A 15,933-nucleotide genomic window follows, 5' to 3' on the forward strand; every position below is an offset into this window, starting at 1 on the left:
GCAATCATTTCGAAATGTGTCTTATGTGTCAAGCTACTTGTACAAACTGACCTACATAAACTACAAGAGATAGAATTGGTACATTGATACAAGAAAACGAGAAATTGAAAGTCACGAAGTGCTATACATTAAACGTTTACCAATTACATCCAGGTTCATTTCACTCTTTCACTCTACAACTTGGCGGTCCGTCTGCCAGTATAACACGTTTAAGGTGTGGTTTTTCAGGTCAATCACGATTCAAGAGTGTATCTTTAGAATAAGGAAACAAGTAACTGTCGTCAAAATTCACATGTCTGAAATATTGAAATAGGACATCTGAAATATTGAAATAGGACATATAGTTTTATTTTGTTTAAGTTTATAATACGAATTATATATATATCGTTCAATTTGAAATGAGTTAACTCGCAAAACTATAATGTACCGTGCATTATTTTGATTAAAATCTTTCAAACATGAAATAATCAAGTACATCTTAATTATGTCTTGACATATGTATCTAGATCTAATAAGCGACAAGGCAATCACTAATAACATTCGATCATACTGTTTCTCTAAACAAATGCTTACCCAGCAGACACAAGACATCCGACGGACGTCAGATTAACGTCGGGTTCCGACGTCGGATGACCGTCAGACTTATGGTCGATTAGAAAGTTTTTTAGACGTCATTTTCCGACGTCATCCCGACGTCGTTTTTCGACCATTTTTCTAACAAAATCTGACCTGTTCCGACCAAAAACCCGACCGTTTTCCCAACCAAATCAACCACTTTCCTGACCACTTTGGACCAAAAACCCGACCATTTTTCCAATCACTTTTGCAACCAAATTAACCACTTTCCCGACCATAATCGTGACCAAAAAACCGACCAGTTTCTTGACTATAATATTACCCGAAATCTAGGCCTTTTTCAACCAATACTTGACCATTTATCCAATTTCAAACATAAATACAACTGCAATGCTCATTCATATAGTCTTTGTCAGTGTGTTTAAATTGTCACCTGCTGCCATGGGGCCAAATAATACAAAAGTAAGCACGAAGGTGATAATAAATTAACGTACAAAAGTTACACACATTTTATTTACAATATGAACAAGATCATGTTTTAACATTTCTTCTGAAAATACAAATGTACATACTGAATTTAAAGTAACATTACTATTCAAAATCAACGAATATTTCGTACAATTGTTCGTAAAATAAACTTAACCAATTAAAAATCAGTGTTCCTTATGGCAATTGCCGAAATTTCAACGTAAGATGTGGTCTAGTAAAATAGATGTTTGTAGATACAAAATGCTCGTTTTTATTATTGTTTTGCATATCTGTTCATACGACACATGAACACTAAAGGGTGTTCGTGTGTCGTATGAATAGATATATTCGCGGGAATTAATTGTGGCCACAAATAAATAAAAACGAGCATTTTGTATCTACAAAAATCTATGTAATCATACCACATCTAGCGTTGAAATTTTGGCTATTGCTATAAGGAAAACTAATTGTTAAGGTGTTAACTTTATTTTACAAAATACTTAACGAACTTTTCGTTGATTTTGAGCGTTATAGAGACTTTAAACATTTAAACAAACTATGTCAAAGAGACAAATGACGCCCATTTTATTAGCAGTCGTAGGACATAGTCATACGCATATACATTAAACTTGTCATTCAATCATTATAGATATAGCAATAATGGTCCATAATAAACATACTTAGTGTTAACACGTTTTCAAGTCAACAACAAGATAATGTATCAGACTCTGTTGAATAAAGCATTGTGTGTGAGTGTTGAAAAATATATTCAAAGAGCAATAACAAATAAACATTCTCTATATCAAAATTAACTATCAATTATCCAACATGTACACAGTTGCTTTGTTTGAGGCTGTAAATGTTACATACCATAACAACTGTTCATGAAGTAATCATATTAAAAACATTTTCAATGGAGTATATACATTGAATTTTATGGATAAACTAGTAATAAAGCCAGGTGTGTTCAAACTTCACAATACTTAGATTGAACTCAGATCGTCTATGTTTGTAAAATCAGGATAGTCAATATTTCGAGTGTCTTGCCATATTCTAAGCGAGTGCGTTTTTGTCATGCAAACACTAAAATGCTAAGAATTTCGTCTATTAATGAACCAGAAGTTCGAATTCAACTCCATTCACCAAGGGGCTCCTTTTTCATAGCGGAGTTATGTGTTTTAAATCCCATATGTTTGAATAAAGAACCAATAAACACAACTGTGACACAGTTGACTGACTCGTGTTGGAAAACAAAGATTTAAATAATTAAGCAAGTTTTAGCTCTAGAATATTTACTTTTGGAAAAAAATAAATATGAACAGCACCTACATTAAGGTAGCAATAATCATGCCATCATTAACTAAGCTGCAGACCTTAGCGAGAGCAACAGCTCCACTTATCTCAGGGCTTGATAGCATTTCATGTACCCGACTGACGAAATCTCTAAATTATGCTTAAAAAGAGTGTGTTTTTTTCCCAAATAAACATAACTAGATAATAACATCAGTGTACCGAGTTTCAATTAAAAAGCCTTGCTAGTGTGAGAAATCATTTTAAGTGCAAAACTGACTATTTTTCAATTGACTAAATGTATTAAAAGTTGCAAACAATGGTAGATTATGGCCATTGTTACATGTATGTGCTTATGACATTGTTACTTACAAATATATCAGAAAATGACAAAAAAAAGCTTCATCAAGCATAATATAATACATGTTCTAGTAAAAAAGAGTTTGTTTGCAGCTGTTTATCAAATTGTCTTTTCACTTTGTTCCCCCACCTCCTCTTCTGTCAGGGGCATATTTTAGACAGTGAGCAATGGCCTGGCATACATTCTGCTCCGTACACTGTTCCGTATTTTGTATCTGGAGAACATTCGCTGAAAAACAATGTAATAATCCTTAATATTCAAATGAATGAAATGTACCAGATTGTGTAAACATGTACATCAATATGATACAAGATAAGGATTGATGCAAAGCATCAAAGGGCGTCGGGAATTTAAGTGTTAAAGGCACTCAATGAAGTTACATGGAACTTTTTTTTCTACTGTAAATATTAATATATTGGCCGATTATTTTAAACAAAATAGAAAAAAGATACTTGTATAACGAGTGTTATAACTCCCAAATAACCATTATCTATGATGTTGTGATATAACCCCCAAATAACCATTATCTATTATTTTGTGTTGTAACCCCCAAATATTCCATAGTTCATTTTATTTACATTGGTTTTCCTTTTTTTACTGGCCTCCATGTGCAGTTTTCATAAATGGAACAAAACTGTGTAGGTTTAAAAAATCTGCTTCATCTTGTAAACGTAATTTCATATTTTTCTCAACTTCAAGGGAAGATGATTCTGAACTTATTCTTACGTTTCTCATTTACGATAGGGGTTGAGTACTCATTTATATGAAAACACTGTAAAAGTTTTAATGTGTTTACGAACCCCCCCCCCTCCCACCCTCTCACACATATAGTTCATGGGCATAATAAAAACACAAAATGGTTACATAAAACAGCATATTTATTTATACTAAAATGTCTACATCAAAACAAAAAGTTAACAAAGAACACAAATAAAATAATTTGATTCTACTGGGGCTCGAATCTTGGTTACGAGCGTGTAACCACTACACTACGGAACCGTTTGAAAAATCACCTTCTTACTAAGATATTAATAAGCTATTAATAGTCGGTTTAAATTTAAACCCGGAAGTTTACACGCAGGATAGTGAGCGGGGTTGAAGGTCCATACCAAAGGGTCCATACCACTGGCAAGATACGGGTCAGGCCTTCGGCCTTCTATATGTGGTTCTTAGGAGGACTTGATAGTAATGGGACTGGGGTGCTGTGATGGTGCTCCTCATTGATAAGCGGCTGCTTCCTATATCAAGACTCATTATTACAATTAATAATACGTGTCGCGCTTCGCGCTCTATAGCGCCTTTATTAGTAACTAGGTGGTTGCTAGGATAGTAGAACAATGAAAGTTTTAATGTGTTTACGACCCCCACCCTCGCACACATATAGTTCATGGGCTTAATAAAAACAAAAAACGGTTACAAGAAAACAGTATATTTATTTAAACTAAAATGTCTACATCAAAACAAAAAGTTAACATAGAACACAAATCAAATAATTTGATTTTATTGGGGCTAAAACCTTGGACCTCACACATGTAAAGCGAGCGTGTAACCACTACACTACGGAACCGCTTGAAAAATCACCTTCTTACAAAGATAATAAGGTAGTGGGAGCCTAATGGGTACTTTTCCAGAAACACTCGTTGTTATTATTTCCACATAGTAAATAGTATATCAAAACTAATTGCAAAATTTTAAAACTTTTTACCAGCCGGTTAACTTTTGATACTTGGTTGAATACACCTACCCCTTGACTCGGTTGGGCGTTTTCTATGGATTTACCCTATATCCAAAATATATAGTTTTTTGTAATGGGATATACATATATTTTGACAATAACCTTAATAAACGTACTCGACTGGATTTTGTTAGTAGATACAGAATTAAAATTGTCATTGAAAGAGTTTTGTGCCTTTGATGTCCAATAATATATGCACTTATCTGGATAAAATGGCAAAAACGACAACAAATGGTTCAGTGACAAGAAACTTTAATTACGTTGTAGGTCACTTGTAGTTTGATGAAATGCATATATTGTACATATTTATTTAACACAACATATTTTCTATACACTGAATGAATTTCAGGAAGTTTTACCGTTCCTATGTCAAGAAATTTTACTTTGAGTATGCCTACCCCAATTCATTTTCACTCAATAAATTTAAGTATAAATTTGTATATCACTTCTTTTTGGGGTTTTTCTAGTTGCATATTGAAAGCTACAGTTAAAAACCATGACATGTGAAGAAATTTAGCTAACTTTGAATTAATATTGATATAATAATACATTAACAAGAGCACCGCATAACGAGTGCCACGGTCGGCTGCGAAAGCTTGTTTTTTTTTAAGAGGTCACAGTGACCTTGACCTTTGACCTAGTGACCCAAAATGGGTGTGGCATGTAGAACTCATCAAGGTGCATCTACATATGAAGTTTCAAAGTTGTAGGTGGAAGTACTGTGTTGTTAGAGGCAAAGTTTAAGTTTTATATTAGAGGTAACAGTGGCCGTGACCTTTGACCTAGTGACCAAAAAATGGGTGTGGTGTGTTGAACATATCAAGCTGCATGTACATATGAACTTTCAAAGTTGTAGGTGGAAGCACTATGATGTAAGAGGCAAAGTTAAAGTATTATATTTGAGGTCACAGTGACCTTGATCTTTGATCTAGTGACCCAAAAATGGGTGTGACATGTATAACTCATCAAAGTGCATGTACATATGAAGTTTCAGGTTGTAGGTGGAAGCAATATGATGTTTGAGGCAAAGTTAAAGTTTTATATTAGAGGTCACAGTGACCTTGACCTTTGACCTAGTGACCCAAACATGGGTGTGGCGAGTAGAACTCGTCAAGGTGCATTACATATGAAGTTTCAAAGTTGTAGGTGGAAGCACTTTAATTTTAGAGCCAATGTAAAGGTTTGAGCACGACGGCGGACGTCGGACGGCGGACGACGAAGAGGCTATGACATGAGGCTCCGAAAACAGCCGAGCTAATAATACAATCTGAGGGTCACCTAAAGTCAAAAGGCAACATATGAATACAGGCGCAGTTGTCCACAAAATGTCAAAGTTGTCCCAATATTACATAGCATAAAGATGTATAAGTTATCATGTTTCTTTAAACATGTAGCACAATAATATACAACTTATATTTTAATAAAAACAGCCAGAATAATGACAACTAGATGTACATATTTTAGTATCAGTATAAAGTCATTGCGTGATTTTGACTGGCCGCGTGTCATTTGAAAGCCATATTATCTCGTTCCGTCACTTTTCGTCACTGAAAAACTGACCGATTTTAGTGACCACTTCAGATAAAATATTTGTTTGCGTTTGTGACTTTTGGTAGTCCCTCATTGTTTTTAGCAATGAAAATATCCCTAAAGTCATCGTCTCCGGAACTAGAAAATATGGCTTTCAAATGACACAAGGCCAGTCCATATCCCGCAATGTTTTCAGCTGTTGGTCGCTTTAGAGTTCCTCTATGCAACAGCATGTCTAACAATCTAATGTTCTTTGCCTTTAAGGCTTTTCAAGACTTAAACAAACTGAATTATGGATTGCAGTAACAATAAAGATGTGGACCATATTGTCAGTAATATTACATGTTTTATGCAAAGATCCCAGTGCATCAACATCATCAGGAGCACTGTGGGCGTTGCAGGTTGCCTGGAGAACACGTTCACTAGATCTTCCTGTTTGTGTGACTGTCAAGGATACGATTTTTGAAAACCGGCAAAGAGTCAACAAAACTGCTTACACAATCACATAACATTTCAAAACAGTGTGTGTTCAGCAATTCACTAACCAAAACCGGAAAATCAAACCTGCGACCATTATGAGCAACAAAAATTGCTCTGGGAAACTTTGCAAGCCACATCATACAATCATGTAGAGAAGTTTTAATTGATACACTATCAACACTTCCACCATTGACACGCATTATACCATGATCATCAACAGAGATGCCAATCACTTTCTGAGCTTCGGAAGAAGTTGGCACTGTTGTCTTCACATAATATGTCGAGAACTTAAAACCCGTCTTCAAATGTACAGCAGCAATCTGAGTAATATCAGACATTACTGTACCTCGAACTAAAATACAAAATTAAATTCACACAATGCTTATTTCATGAATTTTATAATTCCCCTTGAAGTTTCATTCTGACGCCTTATATGATCGTTGGTTGTGAAAAAAAAATCAATTTTCAGCACAACAAGCACATTACATATTAATTGACAAGTCGTTGAACTCAAATTATCGCTTGTGAAAAGAATTTACCATTTATATGAATAGCTCAGAATTTTAATATACCTATGCTCCTTCATAAGAATTATTAATAAAAGTAATGAATTTATTTTAAAAAATTGTAATATTTGGAATAGCTTTTAATATTTATAATAACAATCACAAATATTTTTAATAATGTGCCTGCCCTGGGGTTCTAACCAAAAATCTTAAAAAAAATGTAATTTTACCAAACCATACCCGTAGCCAGGAGGGGTGCGTTGGGTGCGTTGGGTGCGTTTGCATCCAATCTTTTCGGACGAGTAACAAATTGTACTCTAAGTTGCATCCAACTTTATTGGACGCAAAAACGGAGATTTATTTTTTCCAGGAACCCAGTGAGTCTTCGTATTTGAGCGTTAAATAATTTTGTATTCAATATGCAACCGACAGGATTCCATATAATTAATTTTTCGATTAAGTCATTTCCAAGAAAGTGCGTGATTTTTATTTACAAGTGTTAACCGTAGAATTGTTGAACTCATTAGAAGTAGTGAAAGCAAAATTTTAGAAGATCTAAGAAGCCCGGGTCCCCGCAAAATGGAATTGGAATCTTTGTTACAAATAGATATTTGTTTTCTGTATAATGCAAAATTATTAACCTGGCACTCTAATCCGTATACAATCGATACTTATTTATAGATATTTGATACTAAATGATTGTTTTGTAACTTTTGTAATCGTTTTTAATGTCTGTTAAAGCTATAACAGCAAGAGATATCATAACAAAATGTTGAAGCCTACTTATTGTGGGTTGAAATCCCAGTCCAATAACCTTTTTCGAAAATTATCTAAATGGCTGGAAAAACAATTTGATTAATTTGAATAAATAAATAATCTTATAAACAAGAAAATATATTTTAGGTGATTTTTTTTTGAATGACAAGAAAACAAATCATTGTTACAAAGCAATGTAGCTTTTATTCTATTTACCAACACTTAATGGCATCTGTTCTGCTCCACATACAGAACTTTCCACAATGTTTTAGTTATGTCTTACTTCATACTATGAATGTCCTACTCTTAAACAGTTGTTATAATGAATTCAAAACGTTATATGATCAGCTGGACGATAGCGTTTAATTTTCATCAACTGTGACGGATCTTGAGCATATAATGGGCAAATAAGTACATCTTTTTGATTCAACGTCCTGGTATACATTGTTTAGGACTTTGAGACCATAGGGCCAGTAGTTTGTGGTTATAGGGTCTTAATGAAGCCTAAAGTGTTCGTATGTTTCCGAAATTCGTTTTGAAAAAGATAACTTAATTGTTAAAAATAGTTAAAAAAACAAACAAGTAACCATTTATACCATTTTTATTTCTTTTTAGAATTGATGCACATTAGAGAAGACCCAGTTTTGTTAATCAGTGTTTGCTGTACTATACACTATTAGCACGTTTTAGCAATGCTAGGCCTCTGGTACTATCCATAGTAGCAGACAAATAATTGTTATGTAAAAAAGTCAGATATTTCCATTTAATTTGCTCGATTTATGAATGGTAGAATGTTAGAATGGTAAAACTTACCAATTTTATCAAGATTCCAAGATTCCAATAAATAATGATATTTTATACCGTTCTTATTGTTGATTTCACATTCTATAAATTTTGGTTGCATAGGTAAACAAACTGTGTGCGCGCATGCTAGTGTCGGGTAAAACACCGTATAAAATGATGTATTCCCGTGACTGATCGAAAAAGGTGGTTATTGAAAAACGTGGTGGGGAATACATGTATGTTGTATCATATTCATGTAGATCAGTCACTGAGTATGGTCAAAGAAAGTGAATTTTCGTAAAAAATGCTCTTTAACTTCAGTCTCTGAATACATTAAAAAAAGACCAGAATGCAGGAGTTTACGTTTCAACATCCCCTCCCGCACATACTCCCTTCTCCACTTCGTTGCTCAATAACAATCGTCTATGACAAAACTTCGCACCCCCCTTTTCAAAACCCTGGCTACGGGCCTGCAAACTATGAACACAGTGACTTTAATAAAACTATCATTATTAATATGTTTCATGTTCATCTGGAATAGGAAATTAAGAAGACAGTTGATGAGAAAAAATACTAAAATTTGGCACCAGAATAGTCAATAACATAGACGATAATTGTTGGAATCGGTGGATTATCGATTTTAATTCACGAGTGATCATAGAAAATAATATTTTCACGAGTGGCGCAGCCACGAGTGAAAATATATTTTTTCTATGATCACGAGGGAATTGAAATCGATATTCCACTGAATCCAATACATTATCTTTTTATTTTATGCTTTTTTTCACAGTTTATATACATTATTAAAGAGTTTAACTAAAGAATTTCGCTGGGACAATGACGTCATTTCGTTAAAAAAAGGTCGTCATTTCACAGTAAACAGTGAAAATTATCGATAATTTTCACTGATAATTTTCAGTGTTTGAAACAGTGAATTATAAGTTTTAATTCACTGATATTTCTCTATAAACCAGCGGAAAGCATAAAATAAATTGTATTAACAGTTAGTTTTTACACTTACTCCATTTCTTTCTCATAAGCATCAATGGCAGCCTTGTTAGACGACGCAGTTGAGATTTTCTTGATGGCCTCCCCAGCACGAGCCTCCATCTTCTTAAGATTTCTATTTGCAATAAGCGTTATGTTTAAAGTGGTTAGGAAGTTATTTACCTTCACCGGCCTGCCCAAACTGACTTTCATTGCTGAAAAGAGAATTGAAAATGATAAGAACATGAAAACGGAATAAGGCCGTAGTTACTTAATAGGCAGTGGCTAGTCGTACGGCCCCGTACGGGTAGACAAGAGGCTAGCTGTACGGCCCCGTACGGGAAGACAAGAGGCTAGCCGTACGGCTCTGTTTGTATAGCCTTTCCTATGGAGATTGTCTAGCCGTACGGCTTATAAAGTATAGAATTGTCATGCAGTGCTTTTAATCAGTAATGAGTTTGTTTAAGCTCATAAAAGTTAAAAAATTCTTCATCTGTTACGGCTTCCTTTCATGTAATACGGTTGCTTATTTGATTTTTTAATTAGCCGACGTTCCTAAGTAAGGTGTGACCAGCTGGTTTAAAGAGTCGCGGCATCGATATTATGAAATTCAATGACGGCATCCGTCAAAGGTAGTTCTCAGAAATTGAGTTACACAAATAATTTAATTCGGTTTATAATTTGATTCTTTAATTAGCCGACGTTCCTATGTTAGGCGTGAAAACTGTTTTTAATTAGTTGCGGCAGCGATATTATGAAATTCAATGACGGCAGCCATCAAAGGTAGTTATCAGAAATTAAGTTACACAAATAATTTAATTATCGTTTAGACAATTGATAAATAGATGGTTTCATACAAGCAATATATCACTTACCTGAAAATGGCTGTGTCTTTAACTGTTGGGGAAAAATTCTCCACTTATGGTGCATTAATAGGCAAATTTGAACTGTACCAGCGTTCAAATTGTGTACAGTTTAACAAACGTATGATTCTGTAAAATAATGTATAATCTAGAAAAGAGCCCTTAAGAGGTATAGGTTTTCTTAAATGATCAAGATAATAAAAGTTTGAATATGTTAGTACGACTTAAAATGAACACGGTGCTTATTTTCGATGTAGATCGAGAAAGTTGTACATGGATTCAAGCTTTTATATACCACAAACTCTGCGTTTGTTAAAATTTTAGACAATTAGCATTGTTTCCTTCGGTTTGAGCGAAATATTACTGTGGATTTAGTAAAGTTTGTATATGGTGTGATTTCTAGTGCATCGCGCAAGGCAATTCTTTAAAGTGACATGATTTAAGATATGAGCAACTTCATTTGTCATACATGCGAACAACAAAGACACGGATAAGCCTGTGTATTAACACTGTCTAATTAGCGTCTTTTTTGCCGCTACATCATTACTAAAGAAATTAGTACAAATTACACATTAAAAAGCAATCATTGTCGTTCCGATGATTTATTTGTTTGCATAGTCGACATTACTTGTCGTGAAATGCTGCCTCATATTGTGAAATATGGGATATAACTTCGTGTTGTATATGCTTTTGTCAAGTGCTAATATCTTAAAGTTTCCTTTTATTTGTTTTGTTATAAACTTTTCTCATTGTGATATCGCAATTTTCATTGACTTAGTTAAGATTATTTACTATATATTTATTGTATACATTTGATATTTGCATGTACTATGCGTATTAATATACTCCATAACTCTATTGATTGTTGTAATTGTTGTTTTGCGAAATAAATTTACATTTTCATATCTGACTTGTTTACACCCTTTATATACTATGCACGAATCGGATTTCCAACCACGACGAAACATAAAGCAGACTGCAAATTCCGTGACGACGACTACACGAGCAAGTATAAAGGCTAGAAATTTCGGAATCTGCACGTAGATCAATAATTAATCCATATATATTAAGGTGTCATAACAGCCGTACGGCTAGACAATCTCCATAGGAAAGGCTATACGAACAGAGCAGTACGGCTAGCCTCTTGTCTACCCGTACGACTAGCCACTGTCTACTTAATAATGACGTCACAATGTATTTTCATAGAATCCAGTCGTTTTATCATTACATGATTAAATAACATGAATGAGCAATCAATTGGATTTAACAACACAAATGCGAAACTAAATTTGAAAACTGAATATGATTGACACCGGAATGTTTCCTTATATATTACACGATAAACAAATATTCACTGGGAATGACACTTGGATTTTTAAGGGGTGTGAAAATGTGTAAGAAGTCCCAGATCAATGGCAATTGTACAATGATTAAACATTGATAGAAATGGCAGGTTGAAAAATGAAGACATGCATACCTGTTCCAAGCTTGGTATTAACGTCAAAGCAAGGAATTACCCTGATCTTGAGATGGTACTGCTTTCCATAAGCAACACGGTTGACTTTTGTACAGTCAGGGTTTTCACAAAAAACGTACAAATAACCACTGAGGCCATTATGTAGTTCGCCAACAATGTTATATATTGTCAAAGGAATGGGACACAGATTACAAAACTGAACATACTGTAATTTGTTTAGCAAAACCTCCAGCTCAACGAGTCAATCAATCTTCTTCCATCTCCCACCCACTTCTGCTTACTCTTTTCAGGCCATTTAGCAAATGCGAATAGCTTTTACGTGAGTCAGTTTCACACAAATCGCCATCGCAGAGCTCGGTAAATGAATAATTGTTATCGAACACAACGTTGTCGATCGGTGTTTGCTTCTTTTTTGATTTTGAAAATCGCTCGCTTTTATTTCGCACTTTCATTTTGCTAAGAAAATGTCAACAAGCGTGACGTCATGAACACAAATATTTTATAAAATGAATTAATTTAACTTATATTTGTATTGTATAGTTATTAAATCTTAAAGAGATAAGAAAATTTAACTCTTAAATAAAAAAATACAAATTTATTTTGTGTATTTAGTATAATTTCCGGACTTTACCGTACATATCGCTTATAGCCGAAACGCTCTCCGAATACGGCGATAACGATCGACTATTCCCGATCTCACTAGGCACCTACTATTTTAGTAAGTGACTGTAGTGTAACGGTTATCAACAAAGCAATAAACTGTGTAATCGCTGTCGTCTTGTAAAATTGAAGAAAATACGCGTTAACCAAAACTCGAACAGCAAAAGTCTGCGCTATTGTTAGAAAAACAACAAAATAAATATATTTTGATTATGTCTTGTTTTTATACAAAACCAGAAAGTTTCGCGTATTTGCCAAGTCCCTGTGATCTTTCCCCTGTGATTAGTTATTATTTAAAACAATTAGCTTTGCATTATTGGCAATAAATATTGTAATAAATGTAAAAGGCACAAATGCAGTACTTATTTACACTAATTTACACAAAAAATCACCACTATGCAAGATATTCTTAAAACAAAAATATATACATTTATCCGTAAAATAACTTCTCCTCCCATAAGCGAAAAAAATGCATTACATACTTGTCGCCGCACTCCAGTGCGACACCAATTAAGAGTTTCTACCCATGTGCTATGGCTTCCAACTTTAACCATTATAAAATTGGTGATCAAAGTCATAGATTACTGAACCGTATCAGTTTCAGACCGTGTATCAATTTCACGATTATATAACTCTATAGGTATTTATATCTTAATTTTTATAAGATTTAAGACTTGATACTTTGGCAAAATGCAATATTGCTTTAGGCCTTACAATTGAAGCAAAAACAGTGCCAACCAGTGTGGCGTGTGGAACTCCTCAAGATGTATTTACATGGTTCATAGTTGTAGGCGGAAGCACTATGGTTTTAGAGCGAATAGCTGCATGTTCAAATTTTCTGACAGTATAGACAAAAGACTATGGTAAAAACCTCGGGTTTTCATAATAAAAAGATCTTAAAAAGAATCCTGATACACACTTTATTCTAACTGAACGTACCTATAACAACATCCACGGACCTTCTGCAAGCCAGCTTTCATGGCTTCCTTACATGAGAGTCTATGTCCCCCGGAAATTAAATCCAATTTCATTCATTATTCTAAAAAGTTCTTAATGAAAAAATTATCTTGATTCTTTTACTATATTTCGGCAAAAGGTCATTATTACGAATGCATTGTCATATAATAAATACACACGAAGGTCTTAATAGTATGGAGTGCAATAAGGTCGGTAAGTCTGTTTGAGTGATTAAATACATGTACACAGCATCAGTACATTATTGTGCAAAATGCACTCATGACAATATTAAGATTTGTTTCCCAAATAATAATATATAATATTTTACTTACTTTCCCATAACTTTCTTTACGATGTCCATTACGTTTCCCCCGCCAACTTTTAACAGCACATCAACCAGAAACATGTTGAATCAGCCAATTAACTTAAATAATTACATTTAATATTTTACCACAATAAATGTTCTCATTTTAACCCCTTCCTGTGGTTAGGGGGGTGGGTGGTGCAATGAATTGACTGGTGCATATGAATAAGAGACATAGCAATCCGCATCAACAGCCTGTCGATGGGCAATGTTTCATGCTCATTCAAAATCAAGATTAATAAACATCCATCCATTGCTTTTATCATTTCTAATTTTTTATGATCTCTTTTCACATCGTGGCAAATTGATTTTGTTTTTGCCAGAAAATAACAAATAACCAAATTTAATATGGCTACATTAAAGATTTCTACTTCCTGTAAGTGGAACGTGCTTTTAGTGTATACGATCTTTTTAAGTATTTAGCAAACTGTATATAATAGTACGACAAAGGCCGAGCGCTGTTAATTAAGGTGGGTGGGGAACAACAACAATGTTTGGGAATCGATCGACGTGCGGTTAAAGTTTAAACATTTCAAGCTTTTCATGCTAGCACAACTCAATATCTAATTTACGGCTTACCTGTTCTTTATTTGAAATAGTAGAACTTTGCTATAGAATGTTGTATTTGCTTAAATTGTGAAGAGCTGTAATTGAAAATGTCTGGAAACATTGTCGCCGCCTGTTTGAAATCCCGCACGTCTGCGCTTACGCGAGCAAACATATTCTTAAAATAGATTCTAAGAGCTGTAACTTTGTGCACGTGCGATGATAATCAGTAGATGAGTTACCTTCCATAACTTTGAAATAGCACCAATGATATAAGTAATTGTTCGTTTTATACCAGTTGTATTTATAATTGATTATGAATATACAGTATCTGCAAAGACCGACTGAAAAACCGACGTCATTCTGACGACTTTTTCCGACGTCTATCTTACGTCAGGGTAGAACGTGGGATAGACGTCGGGTTTTTCTGTCGCAGACGTCGCGACGAGATCCGACGGTAAACTGACGTCTACTCGACGTCATGTGTTTGCTGGGTACCAACGTATCAACGTACATATTTCCACAATTAGTAGGCTAATGTTAGCTTGATGTGTAAAAAATAGCTGCCGATGGCATGCTGCGTGGCATATCTAAAGCAACAAGTTAGATGTGGGAGCAACGTTAAACTAAGACAAAGCTGAAAGAAACAAGTTTAAGTGAAGATTGTGTGACCGTATACGACCCTTTATGGACTTCTTAACAATCATATGAAGTTGAACACTTGTCGGAGAAATTTTGCATTGATAAAACTGAAGTACACTTGAAAGATATGAGTATCATCATGCGAAAATTGATGCGTGGTCTGGTAAGGAACTTATCTTTCCGCAAAAAAAGCCAATTTAGGTTTCACCGTCTCATCAGCGGACAGCGTAGCTCTTGACCAGCCTGACCTGATGCGAATGAAGCTCTAGGGGTACGCTGGTCGCATATGGCTAAATATACATATTTACGCATGACGCGACTGAAATGTCCCATACAAAGACAACTTTGCATTTGTCAAGAACGTTAATAGTGACACAAAACGAAACATAATCTATGGAATGTGGGTGATACATACGGAGATAACAAGCTGTTGTTCGCACTATGAACTAAAGGGGCCTTTTCACGTTTTGGTAAATTGACAAAATAAAAAAAATGTTTCAGATTCGCATATTTTCGTTGTTGTTATGATATGTGTTATGAAAAAGTAATACTGAAGATTTACCATGCTCTAAAATATCCATTATATGCATTTTGGACGATTTGAAAACATGAAAACTATAAAGCGTTGCAACGCGAAACGATTAAACAATTTGAAAAGTTCTGTTGTTGTCGTTATATTTTGTGAAAGTACGAGGATTACATAAAAATAAAAAAATACATCCCTAACAATATGAGCACGGATGCCCGAGTGGTCTAAGCGGAAGACTTTTACTCCAGGACTCCAGGGTTCAGTGGTTCGAGCCCAGTTAAGGGTTACTTTTTTCTTGTTTTTAATGGTATTCTAGTATTTTTACTGGAGCTTTTAAGATCCAATGTTTATTATATCAATATAAAGCATTTAATTACAAACTTCAATACATGCAACAATCTGTGAAAAGACCCATTAAAAGCC

Source organism: Dreissena polymorpha, chromosome 10 (assembly GCF_020536995.1).
Source record: "Dreissena polymorpha isolate Duluth1 chromosome 10, UMN_Dpol_1.0, whole genome shotgun sequence".
In the NCBI taxonomy this organism is placed as follows: domain Eukaryota; kingdom Metazoa; phylum Mollusca; class Bivalvia; order Myida; family Dreissenidae; genus Dreissena; species Dreissena polymorpha.